Source organism: Bufo bufo, chromosome 3 (genome assembly GCF_905171765.1).
Source record: "Bufo bufo chromosome 3, aBufBuf1.1, whole genome shotgun sequence".
Lineage (NCBI taxonomy): Eukaryota > Metazoa > Chordata > Amphibia > Anura > Bufonidae > Bufo > Bufo bufo.
Genome location: NC_053391.1, coordinates 621018371 through 621035202, shown reverse-complemented (window position 1 = coordinate 621035202; position 16832 = coordinate 621018371).

Sequence of the window (16832 nt, the reverse complement as noted above, 5' to 3'; positions counted from 1 at the left end):
GGTGGGAAAACTCCAGAGCCTCGGGTTGGTAGGAGAGATTTCCCTGGGTGAAGATTGAGTCTCTCCAGAATTGACTCTACCAGTGTTTCTATCCTGTGGTAATGCTTTCTGGACTCCAGTTCGGCAGGACATTTTTTGCATCAGGCCTTGGTGAACCTATACCATATACCTACCTGGCATCTACAGATATCCTTGAAGGTGACATATTTCAATGGAATTGCCCTTCTTGAATCCATCCAGTACCTCAAGTGGGTGAACTCCACACGGAGCAGATTTCATTCTACATCCTGCCTGTGTCTACCAGTCCTCTTTTTCCTGGCTCCTTCTGCAATGTCTTGTCCTGGACTGGAACTCAGGGCAGATACTATGTTGAGGTTCTGCCTACTACTGCTCCAAATGTTCCCCAGAATTTTCAGGGTTTATGCTGATTTTTTTTGACAAGAGACTGAGACCCTGCCAACTCATTGTACTTATGATTGTGTCTACCCACTGTCCATTCCAGAGACTGGGGTCCAAATGTTAGAATACATACAAGAAAACCTAGAGAGAAGTTTCATCTGAAAGTCCTCTTCACTGGCTGGAATGCTTTCTTCTTATGAAGAAGGGTGGTCTTTATGGCTCTGCATTTAAAATGGTACCTTGGAACCGAACCCGAGTTCCGGAAATGTTTATTTTTACTGTATAAATTAATTTCTTAAGTTATTATGCGAAGTCTCGCAAGACTTCGCAAAGTAATAACTTCGGCTCATCGGAGCCAATACATTCTGATACTGTACGGAGAGCTCGCTCCTTACAGTATTGACATTTTTTTATGCAAATCGATTTTGGATGTTTCATCCGAAGTTAATTCGCTCATCCCTAATTAGCATCAAGCTGTCCCCAATGGGGCTCACAATCTAAGTTCCCTATTAGTATGTCTTTGGAGTGTGGGAGGAAACCGGAGTACACCCACGCAAACACAGGGAGAACATACAAGCTCCATGCAGATGTTGTCCTTGGTCAGATTCAAACCCAGGACCCCAGTGAAGCAAAGCACCAGTGCTAACCACTGAGCCACATAGATTATCTTCCTCTTCTGCGGCTGACACCATTCACCAGATGGATATCTAAATCAGCAGCATCCATCTTTGTGTATAAACACCCCCGCTGCACTGTAATAATGAGCATTTACACACCTACAATCATGCTTTGTTGCTTTTATAGATGTTATCACCCTATAAGAACCTCTCTTTTTTGTTCTTTCTTTGTTCTGCCATGGAATTCAACCCTGCTTATGCTGGACCATCTGTACAAGCAGTGTAAAGCATTCAATGATTATCAGGCACCAGACCATCAAAACAGAGACCACATGTTATTTTGATCATTGGCAGTAGCAGATCATCAGTGTTGAATATGTGGACTCGGGCACTTTGAAGAAGCCACTAGATTTGTGAGTAGAGACAACAATGACATCAACGCAGGCTCGGCGCTATAATAAGGCAGACCAAGCGGCTGCCTTAGGGCGCAGAGACGCAGAGCCAAAGGGGGGGGGGGGCGGAAAAATGCCAGCGGCTGTTCTCCTCTGTGGGGTCTTGGTATCTTCTCTCTGGGCTCCCGACAAGTTTGAGGACCTTTCCCACTCAGCCAATCAGTGGCCGCAGCTGTGTCACGTGTCAGGCCAGTGATTTCCCCTTGAGCCAATCACTGGCCTGACACGTGACACAGCTCGGCCACTGATTGGCTGAGTGGGAAAGGTCCTCAAACTTGTCAGGAGCCCAGAGAGAAGATACCAGGACCACACAGAGGAGAAGGGGAGCTGCTGCAGATGGAATCAGGGCCAGTGAGCGTAATGTTTTTTACACAACATTAATAGAGGGGGGTGACATGGGAGGAGGGAAATGTGCCATGGAGGGGGAGAAATGTGACATGGGGGGTGATGTGACATGGGGGGTGAAATGTGACATTGGGGGGGTGAAATGTGACATTGAGGGGGGGGGGGAATATGACATGGAGGGGGAGAAATGTGACATGGAGGGGGAGAAATGTGACACGGAGGGGGAGAAATGTGACACGGAGGGGGAGAAATGTGACACGGAGGGGGAGAAATGTGACATGGAGGGGAAGAAATCTGACATGGAGGGGGAGAGATCTGACATTGAGGGGGTGAAATGTGACATGGATGGGGAGAAATGTGACACGGATGGCGAGAAATGTGACACGGAGGGGGAGAAATGTGACATGGAGGGGGAAAAAATGTGACATGGAGGGGAAAAAATGTGACATGGAGGGGGAGAAATGTGACATGGAGGGGGTGAAATGTGAAATGAAAGGGGAAAAATGTGACATGAAAGGGGAAAAATGTGACACGGAGGGGGAGAAATGTGACATGGGTTGAGAAATGCGACAATGTAGCTTCGCTTGTGTTGGCAAAAATCCTTGCACCGGCCCTGCATCAACGGCATCAACAATGTCATCACCCTGATATACAGTTGCAAGAAAAAGTATGTGAACCCTTTGGAATTATATGGATTTCTGCACAAATTGGTCATAAAATGTGATCTGATTTTCATCTAAGTCACAACAATAGACAATCACAGTCTGCTTAACCTCTTAAGGACATAGGGCGTACAGGTACGCCCTTGTGCCCTGGTACTTAAGGACACAGGGCGTACATGTACGCCCTGTGTATTTTCGATCACCGCCGCGCGGCGAGCGGTGATCGGAACCCCGTGCCTGCTCAAATCATTGAGCAGGCACTTGGGGCAAATGCGCCGGGGGGTCCGGTGACCCCCCCATGTATGCGATCGCAGAAAACCGCAGGTCAATTCAGACCTGCGGTTTTCTGCGTTTCCGGGTTGTTCGGGTCTCTGAAGACCCGATAACCCGGACCAGGATGGTGATGGTGGTGTGATTTCACCCCACCAATCACCATCCAGCGATCCTGAGTGGTGATGGTGACATCACCACTCAGGATCGCTTCCTGATTGGTCTGTGGGCGGTCCGGCGGCAAATTCAAAAGAGGCAGGCGCTCCTCTCTTCCTCCTTTTGTGTTCCGGAGCCGGAGGAGAGAGGAGCTGCCTGCTCGTGTGTCTGCCAGCACCCCCAGGACCCGATCTGTGCCCCCAGGACCCGATCTGTGCCCCAGCACCCCCCATCAGGTACATAGGGACAGCATAGGGAAAGTTTGGTTTAGGCAGGGAAAAAAAAGGGAAAGTTAGTTTTTGAACTTTTCTAACTTTTATTGCATCACCCTAAGTTAGGGTGTCTGGGGTCCACAGCACAGCTGTGTTACCCTAGACCCCCCAGGGGTGCTGCCACTTGCCCCCCCCCCCCTGTACCCCCCCCCCCCCCACCTTTTTTGGGGTGCATTTTTTATTTTTTTTGTGTACGCTGATTGTGGCCGGCACTTAGTGTCCGGCCACTGTTAGCGCATCGCACACCCCACCGCTGATCAACTTCGGATGGTTGATCAGCGGTTTTGATTTTTTTTCCCCACATTTTTTGCATTTTTTTTAGTTAGTTTATTTTATTTTTTTTCTGTTAGTTTTAGGGTGAGTTCGTGAACACCCGTGCCCCCACACACACGCACACAAAATAAAGAGTTACACACACGCACATATACACGCAGACACACACTCCCCTATGGCCCGCCGGACGTTCTCGGCCGAGGAGGCATACGCCCAGCTTGCCTCCGACTCCGAGAGTCCCAGTGAGGATGAGGATGACCCCACATTCCTGTTGTCATCCGCATCCTCCTTATCATCTAGCGATGATGATGAGCCCCCAAGGCGGCGGAGACGCTGCCAGGCGGAGCAAGGGGACCGCCATGTTAGGGACCCTGTGGCCCACACTAGTACGAGCAGCTCTGGGGCTCGTACTGGTTTCCCGGCCCACCAGTTAAATCCACCGGAGCCCCCTGCCGGTGAACTTGTCTGGTGTAGCCCAGAGCGATACGAGCCCGTGATTCCTGATTTTGTAGGCCAATCAGGAATCCAGATTTCCACAGTGGGCTACACTGAATATGACTTTTTTTGTCATTTTTTCAGTGACCCACTGGTAAATCTGATGGTGGAGCAGACGAATCTGTACGCCCAACAGTTCGTCGCTCAACACCCGGGCTCCTTTTTGGCCAGGCCCGGTGGCTGGACGCCGGTCAGTGCAGCCGAAATGAGGACATTTTGGGGCCTCGTGCTGCATATGGGCCTGGTCAAAAAACCCAGTGTCAGGCTGTACTGGAGTGGGGACGTCCTATACCAGGCCCCACTTTACAGTACAGCCATGACACGCTCCCGGTTTGAGGCCATCCGGAAATGTCTGCATTATTCCGATAATGCAGCATGTCCCCCCCGAGGTGATCCTGCCCATGACCGTCTGTATAAGATACGGCCGGTCATCGATCACTTTGGGGCCAAATTCATGGAGGCCTATGTACCTGGAAGGGAGGTCGCGGTTGATGAGTCTCTCATTGCGTTCAAGGGGAGACTCATTTTCCGCCAGTATGTGCCCTCCAAGCGGGCGAGGTATGGTGTAAAGCTATACAAAATTTGTGAGAGTACCTCAGGGTACACTTACAAATTTTGTGTGTACGAGGGGCGAGATTCCCGGATTCAACCCCCAGAATGTCCCCCCACTCTGGGTGTTACCGGGAAACTTGTGTGGGACCTTATGTACCCACTGCTGGATAAGGGTTACCACCTTTACGTGGATAACTTTTATACCAGTATCCCCTTGTTCCAGTCCCTTGCCGCCAGATCCACGTCCGCTTGTGGGACCGTGCAGAAAAATCAACGCGGCCTCCCTGCCCACCCCCTCCAGGTACCTATCCCCAGGGGTGAGACCCGTGCCCTTACCACTGGAAACCTGTTGCTGGTCAGGTATAAGGACAAGAGCGATGTCCTTATGCTGTCCACAATTCATGGTAACGGCATCACCCCTGTCCCTGTGCGAGGTACCGCGGCAACGGTCCTCAAGCCCGATTGTATCGTCGCCTACAATCGGTATGTGGGAGGAGTTGATCTCTCTGATCAAGTCCTTAAGCCATATAATGCCATGCGCAAAACCCGGGCATGGTACAAATAAGTTGCGGTCTACTTGGTGCAGGTTGCCATGTACAACTCTTTTGTACTATCCCGAAGCGCTGGCAGCACAGGGACATTCCTCCAGTTCTATGAGGCAGTCCTCAAGGCCCTGATCTTTTCGGACCGGGAAAGAGCAGGCCGGAGTACCTCGGGAACTGGAGGTGCCCGGATCGTCCCTGGCCAACACTTTCCAGGTGTGGTCCCTCATACTGGAAAGAAGGGACGAACCCAAAAAAAGTGCAGAGTGTGTCGCAGGAGGGGGATACGGAAGGACACGACTACTCAGTGCGACACGTGCCCCGATCATCCGGGCCTCTGCACTGACGGTTGCTTCAGGGAGTATCACACTTCCATGGAGTACTAAATTTATATCCCAATTTAGCACTGACATCGGATAAAAAAAAATGGTTCTCAGACCTGAGACACCCAAAAAAACAAAAATAATTTATTAAAAGTAGACATATTAGGTATCGCCGCGTCGGTAATAATCTCCTCTATAAAACTACCCCATGACCAACCCCCCCAGATTAACACGGTCAAGAAAAAAAAAAAAAAAGTGCAAAAAAAGTTTTTTTTTGTCACCTTACATAATAAAAAGTTTAATAGCAAGCGATCAAAAAGTCATATAGCCCCAAAAATAGTGCCAATAAAACCGTCCACTCATCCAGCAAAAAATGAGCCCCCACATGAGATAATTGGATACAATTTTTTTTTTTAAAATGACCCTTAGACTTTAGAGATACCCAAAAAATAATTTGTATCAAAAAAGATAATATAGTCTAAAACCTAAATAATTGTAAAAAAAGTAGACTTATTAGGTATTGCCACGTCCGTAAGAATCTCCTCTATAAAAATACCCCATTACCCAACCCCCCAGATTAACATGGTCAAAAAATAAAAATGAAATAGGTTCAAAAAAAGAATTTTTTTGTCACCTTACATAACAAAAAGTTTAAAAGCAAGCGAAAAAAAAGTCATATAGCCCCCAAAATAGTGCCAATAAAACCGTCCGCTCATCCCGCAAAAAATGAGCCCCCACATGAGATAATTGGATAAAAAAAAAATTAAAAAAATGACCCTTAGACTTTAGAGATACCCAAAAAAAAGATTTGTATCAAAAAAGATAATATAGTCAAAAACCTAAATAATTGTAAAAAAAAAGTAGACTTATTAGGTATTGCCGCGTCCGTAAGAATCTCCTCTATAAAAATATCCCATTACCTAACCCCCCAGATTAACACGGTTAAAAAAAAACAAAAAAACGGTGCCAAAACCGCTATTTTTGGCACTTTTCCATTTCAATCAGTTTTTTCCGGTAACAAAACAAGAGTTAAGAACCAAACAAAACTTAATATTTATTACCCTGATACTGCAGTTTACAGAAAAACCACATTTGTGGTCGTAAACTGCTGTATCAGTAAAAGGGAGGCCGCAAAAGGAAAGGACTGACATGGTTTCTGGAAGGCCGATTTTGATGGCCTTTTTTATTGACACCATGTCCCTTTTGAAGCCCCCCTGATGCACTCTAGAGTAAAAACTCCCCAAAACTGACCCCATCTAGGAAACTACACCCCTCAAGGTATTCAAAACTGATTATACAAACTTTATTAACCCTTTAGGTGTTCCTCAACAGTTAATGGCAAATGGAGATGAAATTTCAGAATTAAAATTTTTGGTAACCTTGCCTCACAAAAATGTAATATAGAGCAACCAAAAATCATATTTACCCATAAAATAGTCCCCAAAAAAATGCCACCTTATCCCGTAGTTTCTAAAATGGGGTCACTTTTAGGGAGTTTCTACTCCAGGGGTGCATCAGAGGGGTTGAAACAGGACACGGTGTAAATAAACCGGTCCATAAAAATCAGCCCTCCAAAAACCAAACGGCGCACCTTTCACTCTACGCCCCGCTGTGTGGCCGTACATTAGTTTACGGCCACATATTGGGTGTTTCTGTAAACGGCAGAGTCAGGGCAATAAGGATACCGTCTTGTTTGGCTGTTAACCCTTGCTTTGTTAGTGGAAAAAATGGGTTAAAATGGAAAATAAGGCAAAAAAATGAAATTTTCAAATTTCATCCCCATTTGCCAATAACTCTTGTGCAAAACCTAAAGGGTTAACGACGTATGTAAAATCAGTTTTGAATACCTTGAGGGGTGTAGTTTCTTAGATGGGGTCACTTTTAGGGAGTTTCTACTCTAGGGGTGCATCAGGGGGCTTCAAATGGGACATGGTGTAAATAAACCAGTCCATAAAAATCAGCCCTCCAAAAACCAAACGGCGCACCTTTCCCTCTACGCCCCGCTGTGTGGCCGTACAGTAGTTTACGGCCACATATTAGGTGTTTCTGTAAACGGCAGAGTCAGGGCAATAAAGATACAGTCTTGTTTGGCTGTTAACCCTTGCTTTGTTAGTGGAAAAAATGGGTTAAAATGGAAAATTAGACAAAAAAATGAAATTCTCAAATTTCATCTCCATTTGCCAATAACTCTTGTGCAACACCTAAAGGGTTAACGACGTATGTAAAATCAGTTTTGAATACCTTGAGGGGTGTAGTTTCTTAGATGGGGTCATTTTTGGGTGGTTTCTATTATGTAAGCCTCGCAAAGTGACTTCAGACCTGAACTGGTCCCTAGAAATTTAGTTTTTGTAAATTTCTGAAAAATTTCAAGATTTGCTTCTAAACTTCTAAGCCTTATAACATCCCCAAAAAATTAAATATCATTCCCAAAACAATTCAAACATGAAGTAGACATATGGGGAATGTAAAGTTATCACAATTTTAGGGGGTATTACTATGTATTACAGAAGTAGAGAAACTGAAACTTTGAAATTTGCTACATTTTTCCACATTTTTGTTAAATTAGGTATTTTTTGGTGCAAAAAATAATAATTTTTTGACCTCATTTTACCAGTGTCATGAAGTACAATATGTGACGAAAAAACTATCTCAGAACGGCCTGGATAAGTCAAAGCGTTTTAAAGTTATCAGCACTTAAAGGGACTCTGGTCAGATTTGCAAAAAATGGCCTGGTCCTAAGGTGTAAAAAGGCTGTGTCCTTAAGGGGCTAAACTATTAATACACAAAGAATTAAATGTTACCATGTTTTTATTGAACAAACCATGTAAACATTCACAGTGCAGGTAGAAAAAGTATGTGAACCCCTAGACTAATGACATCTCCAAGAGCTAATTGGAGTGAGGTGTCAGCCAACTGGAGTCCAATCAATGAGATGAGATTGGAGGTGTTGGTTACAGCTGCCCTGCCCTATAAAAACACACACCAAGTTCTGGGTTTGCTTTTCACAAGAAGCATTGCCTGATGTGAATGATGCCTCACACAAAAGAGCTCTCAGAAGACCTACGATTAAGAATTGTTGACTTGCATAAAGCTGGAAAGGATTATAAAAGTATCTCCAAAAGCCTTGCTGTTCATCACTCCATGGTAAGACAAATTGTCTATAAATGGAGAAAGTTCAGCACTGCTGCTACTCTCCCTAGGAGTGGCCGTCCTGTAAAGATGACTGTAAGAGCACAGCGCAGACTGCTCAGTGAGGTGAAGAAGAATCCTAGAGTGTCAGCTAAAGACTTACAAAAGTCTCTGGCATTTGCTAACATCCCTGTTAGTGAATTTACGATACGTAAAACACTAAACAAGAATGGATTTTATGGGAGGATACCACAGAGGAAGCCACTGCTGTCCAAAAAAAACATTGCTGCACGTTTACAGTTTGCACAAGAGCACCTGGATGTTCCACAGCAGTACTGGCAAAATATTCTCTGGACAAATGAAACCAAAGTTGAGTTGTTTGGAAGAAACACACAACACTATGTGTGGACAAAAAGATGCACAGCACACCAACATCAAAACCATGATGCCCAACTGTGAAGTATGGTGGTGGGGGCATCATGGTTTGGGGCTGCTTTGCTGCGTCAGGGCCTGGACGGATTGCTATCATCGAAAGAAAAATGAATTCCCAAGTTTATCAAGACATTTTACAGGAGAACTTAAGGCCATCTGTCCACCAGCTGAAGCTCAACAGTAGATGGGTGTTGCAACAGGACAACGACGCAAAGCATAGAACTAAATCAACAACAGAATGGCTTAAACAGAAAAAAACACCCCTTCTGGAGTGGCCCAGTCAGAGTCCTGACCTCAACCCGTTTGAGATGCTGTGGCATGACCTCAAGAAAGCGATTCACACCAGACATCACAACAATATTGCTGAACTGAAACAGTTCTGTAAAGAGGAATGGTCAAGAATTACTCCTGACCGTTGTGCACGTCTGATCTGCAACTACAGGAAACGTTTGGTTGAAGTTATTGCTGCCAAAGGAGGTTCAACCAGTTATTAAATCCAAGGGTTCACATACTTTTTCCACCTGCACTGTGAATGTTTACATGGTGTGTTCAATAAAAACATGGTAACATTTAATTCTTTGTGTGTTATTAGTTTAAGCAGACTGTGATTGTCTATTGTTGTGACTTAGATGAAGATCAGATCACATTTTATGACCAATTTGTGCAGAAATCCATATCATTCCAAAGAGTTCACATACTTTTTCTTGCAACTGTATATGTTTGAACAGACACTCACATAGATGCAACAAGGGTTAATGAAGAAGAACAGCTTCCACATCTCTGCCAGGTGGCTGTTGGGGACCTGCACATGCAGGAATAAGTAGAGGAGGTTGAGATAGTGGTGGAAGGGGACAAAGAGATTTCACAGGCATAGGTAGGGGTTGAGACTGACACTCATTGTGGCACATAATGCGAGGTGAAGACTGAAACAACTAGGGTCCTCAGGCACTCCATGAGCACGGCAAGTGCATCATTAACATCAAGGAAAGGGATGACTAGTCATTCTTTTAGACCCTCATTCTAAAAGGTAAATTTATCTACTTCTAAAAAAGGAGACAAAATTGGCCCATTACCAAAATATACTCTGTGCCCAGCTTGCCTTAGGTTTGGCCAAGCAGACGCCTGACAGTTTTTTTTCTAATATGTTGAATAATTATCAATGCATAGTTATATGGTTCACATCTCTGACTGTGGATTTTATAGACTTTTAAATCCCCCCAAAGCAATAAGCAATATGTAATAGCGTATTTCCCAAATGTTGTAAATCACAGCAGAGCTCATTAAACCTGCCATAAAACAGGCCTACTGTGACACAGCTGGTTGATATTGCACATATTTAGCACATTTCTATGATTATATTACACTGATTTTGGCTTGTATAAAACATTGCAAAGTTTTTTACAGGAAAAGTAGAGTTTTAGCTCCTGCTAAATTTATTTATCGCATTTAATTGCTAGACGCCCCACTGTGTAACAAAAAAACATGTGTGGTACCATATCTACAAAGTTGAATTATAATTACCACACATATAGTACAAAAGCATCTATATTGAATCTCATTTACAGACATACATCACATGGATATCAACACTAATAAAAGTCAATGCAGAAAAATGCTGAAAGAGTGATACACCCAGTCATTGGAACTCCTTGCATGTCCCACAAGTATGCATATTATTGATGTAATAAATTGATAAAAGGATGAATCCCCCTTACATAAATATAAATAGGTGACATGCAATTCCTTATTCCATATCTATCAGTAAACGGTGTTGCAGTGTATTCCCCAATAAGTAATCAAATTACTATATCCATTGATACAGAAAACAAAGGGAGACACTATATCGCATATCACCACATTCCATCTGATAAAGATCTAAGTTACCTCCTTAGTAGATGCATACAAGTATAAGGCAGAATAAAATACACGATTAACAGAGGGATAAGTAGGACATACAGACCAGAAACTAGGGGGACAAGACGAACCCCTACGTACCTTTCGAAATGCTTCCTCTGGGGGCATGTCAGTCTGATTAAAAACCATCTCTGTATACCCCATTAGATCCAGCAAGTCCCTCCTATATAATTATCAGATGGGTTTTCACCTGTACTAGAGCGGTGATAGTGCCCGCATGGCGCGGGTGGTGTCCTATAAAGATGGTGGTGAAGTCTCACGGAACATCGCGAGATCGCTCAGGTAAGCCAGATCCATAATCAGATTTTGCGATCACAATCATGTTGGTTGGCTCGCACAGAAAATTTTTCCTAATGCGAAAGCATGAGGTATTGGTAAGGGGTACATAGTCCTAAATGTGATAAACAAGTAAAAAGTCCATACTCAAGGACCTCATCAGACACTCTATATAAGAAAAAAGTCTTAAAGTGCAAAGTGCCAAGGTGCAAAAGACATACAGTACAGACCAAAAGTTTGGACACACCTTCTCATTCAAAGCGTTTTCTTTATTTTCATGACTATGAAAATTGTAGATTCACACTGAAGGCATCAAAACTATCAATTAACACATGTGGAATTATATACATAACAAACAAGTGTGAAACAACTGAAAATATGTCATATTCTAGGTTCTTCAAAGTAGCCACCTTTTGCTTTGATTACTGCTTTGCACACTCTTGGCATTCTCTTGATGAGCTTCAAGCGGTAGACCCCTGAAATGGTTTTCACTTCACAGGTGTGCCCTGTCAGGTTTAATAAGTGGGATTTCTTGCCTTATAAATGGGGTTGGGACCATCAGTTGCGTTGAGGAGAAGTCAGGTGGATACACAGCTGATAGTCCTACTGAATAGACTGTTAGAATTTGTATTATGCTAAGTAAAGAAAAACGAGTGGCCATCATTACTTTAAGAAATTAAGGTCAGTCAGTCAGCCGAAAAATTGGGAAAACGTTGAAAGTAAGGGCTATTTGACCTGCGCCAGATGACCTGGTGCTGCGCCAGATGACCTGGGTGAGCTGGACCGCAGAGTGAAGGCAAAAGGGCCAACAAGTGCTAAGCATCTCTGGGAACTCCTTCAAGACTGTTGGAAGACCATTTCAGGGGACTACCTCTTGAAGCTCATCAAGAGAATGCCAAGAGTGTGCAAAGCAGTAATCAAAGCAAAAGGTGGCTACTTTGAAGAACCTAGAATATTACAAATTTTCAGTTGTTTCACACTTGTTTGTTATGTATATAATTCCACATGTGTTAATTCATAGTTTTGATACCTACATAGTCATGAAAATAAAGAAAACTCTTTGAATGAGAAGGTGTGTCCAAACTTTTGGTCTGTACTGTACATCTGATAAAGAATAATTAAAATGCAAGTGAGAACACATAGGCAAGAATGATGCATATAAGTGAACCATCACTATTGGCGATGATGTGTTAAATGGAAAATGTACCCCTTATCACTAACCCCATAAAAACAATGCAGATATATTTCTAAAATCTCAGTCATGATCCCAACTTTTGTAAACCACATAAATAGATAAAAAAGTGAATCTCATAGGAATACAGATAGGGCAAAAAATCTCTATACAAAGAAAAATACACAAATGCAATAGCACTCTGCAACCAGCATTCTGCCCTGCCTCTATGCTGGATGAGGCATTGGTGTACATTTTGGCCAAAGCGTAATAAGCCACTCACCACGTCAAGGTCGCCTCTATGGAGTGGTCCCTAACACTAGTTCCTACCTGTTTATGGGCCATGACAGCCACACAATGTCCAGGGAGCGCAGGCACAGCATGCACGCCAGGCACACTCTGCTTTTAACCCCGTCCGGTGCCATTACAGCTTTCATCGGATCCAGGGATGCAAGTACCAACATGCATGCTGAGCCCACTATATACTTCTCCTGGAGCCAAATGGCTACTGGTAGGTGCTATATAAGCAGACTCAGTTTTATACTGACTTTAAAACCAGCCTCCAGGACAGATTGACTGGTCAGGTGTGCAATGACTCCAAGGAGATCGCCACGCCTCCAATATATACTACAAAGAAAAAATGTGGGGGATTCAATCAGCACAACCCTATATGCAGGTGCACATCGCTATGGCGAGATACATATACAAAGAAAAAGACACAAATGCAATAGCACTCTGCAACCAGCATTCTGCCCTGCCTCTATGCTGGATGAGGCATTGGTGTACATTTTGTCCAAAGCGTAGTAAGCCACTCACCACGTCAAGGTCGCCTCTATGGAGTGGTCCCCAACACTAGTTCCTACCTGTTTGTGGGCCATGACAGCCACACAAAGTCCAGGGAATGCAGGTGCAGCATGCACGCCAAGCACACTCTGCTTTTAACCCCGTCCGGTGCCATTACAGCTTTCATCGGATCCAGGGATGCAAGTACCAACATGCATGCTGAGCCCACTATATACTTCTCCTGGAGCCAAATGGCTACTGGTAGGTGCTATATAAGCAGACTCAGTTTTATACTGACTTTAAAACCAGCCTGCATGCTGCACCTGCATTCCCTGGACTTTGTGTGGCTGTCATGGCCCATAAACAGGTACAGTAGGAACTAATGTTAGGGACCACTCCATAGAGGCGACCTTGACGTGGTGAGTGGCTTACTACGCTTTGGCCAAAATGTACACCAATGCCTCATCCAGCATAGAGGCAGGGCAGAATGCTGGTTGCAGAGTGCTATTGCATTTGTGTCTTTTTCTTTGTATATGTATCTCGCCATGGCGATGTGCACCTGCATATAGGGTTGTGCTGATTGAATCCCCCACAAAAAATCTCTATGTAAACATAATGTCTGTAATTCTACATCTTATACCAATATCTCTCATAGTACTCTCTATCGATGGATACCCCTAATATAATAACAACAACCGTGCACTTCAGGATCATCAGAGGCCAAATAAATTATCACTGCTTATCATCTGGCACAGTAAGATGTCCTGGCACATAGTAAGAATTGGGATGATGTTCAATAAGTCCACAATTAGATGTTATCAGAGATTTTCTGATGTTTAAGCCTATACATAATCAGATAAAACGCAAAAAATTTGAATATCGTGCAAAAGTCCATTTGTTTCAGTAATGCAAATTAAAAGGAAAAGCATTAATGCAGCTTAAAATTAGAATTTTGTGAAAAGGTTAAATATTTTAGGCTCAAAGTGTCACACTGTAGTCAGCTAATTAATCCATACCCCCTGAGCAAAGGGTACCTCAAAATTGAGACTTTGGGGTTTCATAAGCTATAAGCCATAATCATCCAAATGATAACAAATAAAGGCTTGAAATATCTCGCTTTGCATGTAATGAGTCTATCTCATATGTTAGTTTCACCTTTTAAGTTGCATTACTGAAATAAATGAACTTTGCACAATATTCAAATTTTTAGAGTTTCACCTGTATAGGTCAGGATCTTCTGCATTTGTCCAAAATGGTGATCTCCACTAGATACAGGGGGATGGTCTCCATTGGATACAGGGGGATATTTGTTCTAAGAGAAAATAATGATGAATGAGTAAATCAGGCAAACAACATAATGTACAAACCGGATTCCAAAAAAGTTGGGACACTAAACAAATTGTGAATAAAAACTGAATGCAATGATGTGGAGATGGCAAATGTCAATATTTTTTTGTAATAGAACGTAGATGACAGATCAAACGTTTAATCCGAGTAAATGTATCATTTTAAAGGAAAAATACGTTGATTCCAATTTTCACGGTGTCAACAAATCCCAAAAAAGTTGGGACAAGTAGCAATAAGAGTCTGGAAAAAGTAAATTTGAGCATAACGAAGAGCTGGAAGACCAATTAACACTAATTAAGTCAATTGGCAACATGATTGGGTATAAAAAGAGCTTCTCAGAGTGGCAGTGTCTCTCAGAAGCCAAGATGGGTAGAGGATCACCAATTCCCACAATGTTGCGCAGAAAAATAGTGGAGCAATATCAGAAAGGTGTTACCCAGCGAAAAATTGCAGACATTGCAACTATCATCATCAACTGTGCATAACATCATCCGAAGATTCAGAGAATCTGGAACAATCTCTGTGCGTAAGGGTCAAGGCCGTAAAAGCATACTGGATGCCCGTGATCTCCGGGCCCTTAAACGACACTGCACCACAAACAGGAATGCTACTGTAAAGGAAATCACAGAATGGGCTCAGGAATACTTCCAGAAACCATTGTCAGTGAACACAATCCACCGTGCCATCCGCCGTTGCCAGCTGAAACTCTACAGTGCAAAGAAGAAGCCATTTCTAAGCAAGATCCACAAGCTCAGGCGTTTTCACTGGGCCAGGGATCATTTAAAATGGAGTGTGGCAAAATGGAAGACTGTTCTGTGGTCAGACGAGTCACAATTCGAAGTTCTTTTTGAAAATCTGGGACGCCATGTCATCCGGACCAAAGAGGACAAGGACAACGCAAGTTGTTATCAATGCTCAGTTCAGAAGTCTGCATCTCTGATGGTATGGGGTTGCATGAGTGCGTGTGGCATGGGCAGCTTGCATGTCTGGAAAGGCACCATCAATGCAGAAAAATATATTCAGGTTCTAGAACAACATATGCTCCCATCCAGACGTCATCTCTTTCAGGGAAGACCCTGCATTTTTCAACAAGATAATGCCAGACCACATGCTGCATCAATCACAACATCATGGCTGCGTAGGAGAAGGATCCGGGTACTTAAATGGCCAGTCTGCAGTCCAGATCTTTCACCTATAGAGAACATTTGGCGCATCATAAAGAGGAAGGTGCAACAAAGAAGGCCCAAGACGATTGAACAGTTAGAGGCCTGTATTAGACAAGAATGGGAGAGCATTCCTATTTCTAAACTTGAGAAACTGGTCTCCTCGGTCCCCAGACGTCTGTTGAGTGTTGTAAGAAGAAGGGGAGATGCCACACAGTGGTGAAAATGGCCTTGTCCCAACTTTTTGGGGATTTGTTGACACCATGAAATTCTGATTCAACATATTTTTCCCTTAAAATGGTACATTTTCTCAGTTTAAACTTTTGTTCCGTGATTTATGTTCTATTCTGAATAAAATATTAGAAGTTGGCACCTCCACATCATTGCATTCCGTTTTTATTCACGATTTGTATAGTGTCCCAACTTTTTTGGAATCCGGTTTGTAGATTATAAGACTGTTAAAATAAAAGAAAAATGAAAAATGTATTAAAATGACAGCAGTTAAGAAATGTACAAGTCTAAAATCCAAATTAATCACAGGTCAGAGGAGCTAAGTACAGGGAGTTATAAGAACAGGGCAAAGCTGTTACCTTCATTAAGCCCCAGTCGTGTGATGGTATCCAACAGAAATATCCATTGTATTTCTTTTTGACAAAGGAGTTTTTTCCAGGTACCAACTCTAGGGGGAATAATTACATGGTAAATGCCCCTAAAGCGAAGGAGAGAACCATCAGAATTGTGCTTTCTCTCTGAAGTATCTCGGGATGGTTTGTAAATTTGTATTACCAATACATGTTCTCTGATTCGCCTTTTGAATTGACACAATGTCATTCCCACATATATCATGTCACATGGGCATTTGGCCCAATAGATAACTCTAATAGTTGTGCATGTTATTGAGTATGTTACTTTATGTTGCTTTTTACATGAAGATTCCTAAAAATGTTCAGCCCTGTCCATATTGGTACATGCAACACATTTGCCGCATTCTTTATTGCCCCACCGGGGGCCCTTTGTACCAAAAATCCCTGGTCTATTGAGACAACATAATGGCTTTTGACTAGATGATCTCTCAAATTTTTGGCCCTCCGGTATGTAATTGATAGGGCGGTAATATTTTACCCAGTTGCGGGTCAATCCTCATGAACATCCCTCCATCGTGTGTTATATCCTGTGATAAACCATATTTCTTCCCTCTCGTTTTTCTTCTCCTTTTTGTGAAGTAGATCTCTGATATTCTGCTTCTATCGATCGTGTGC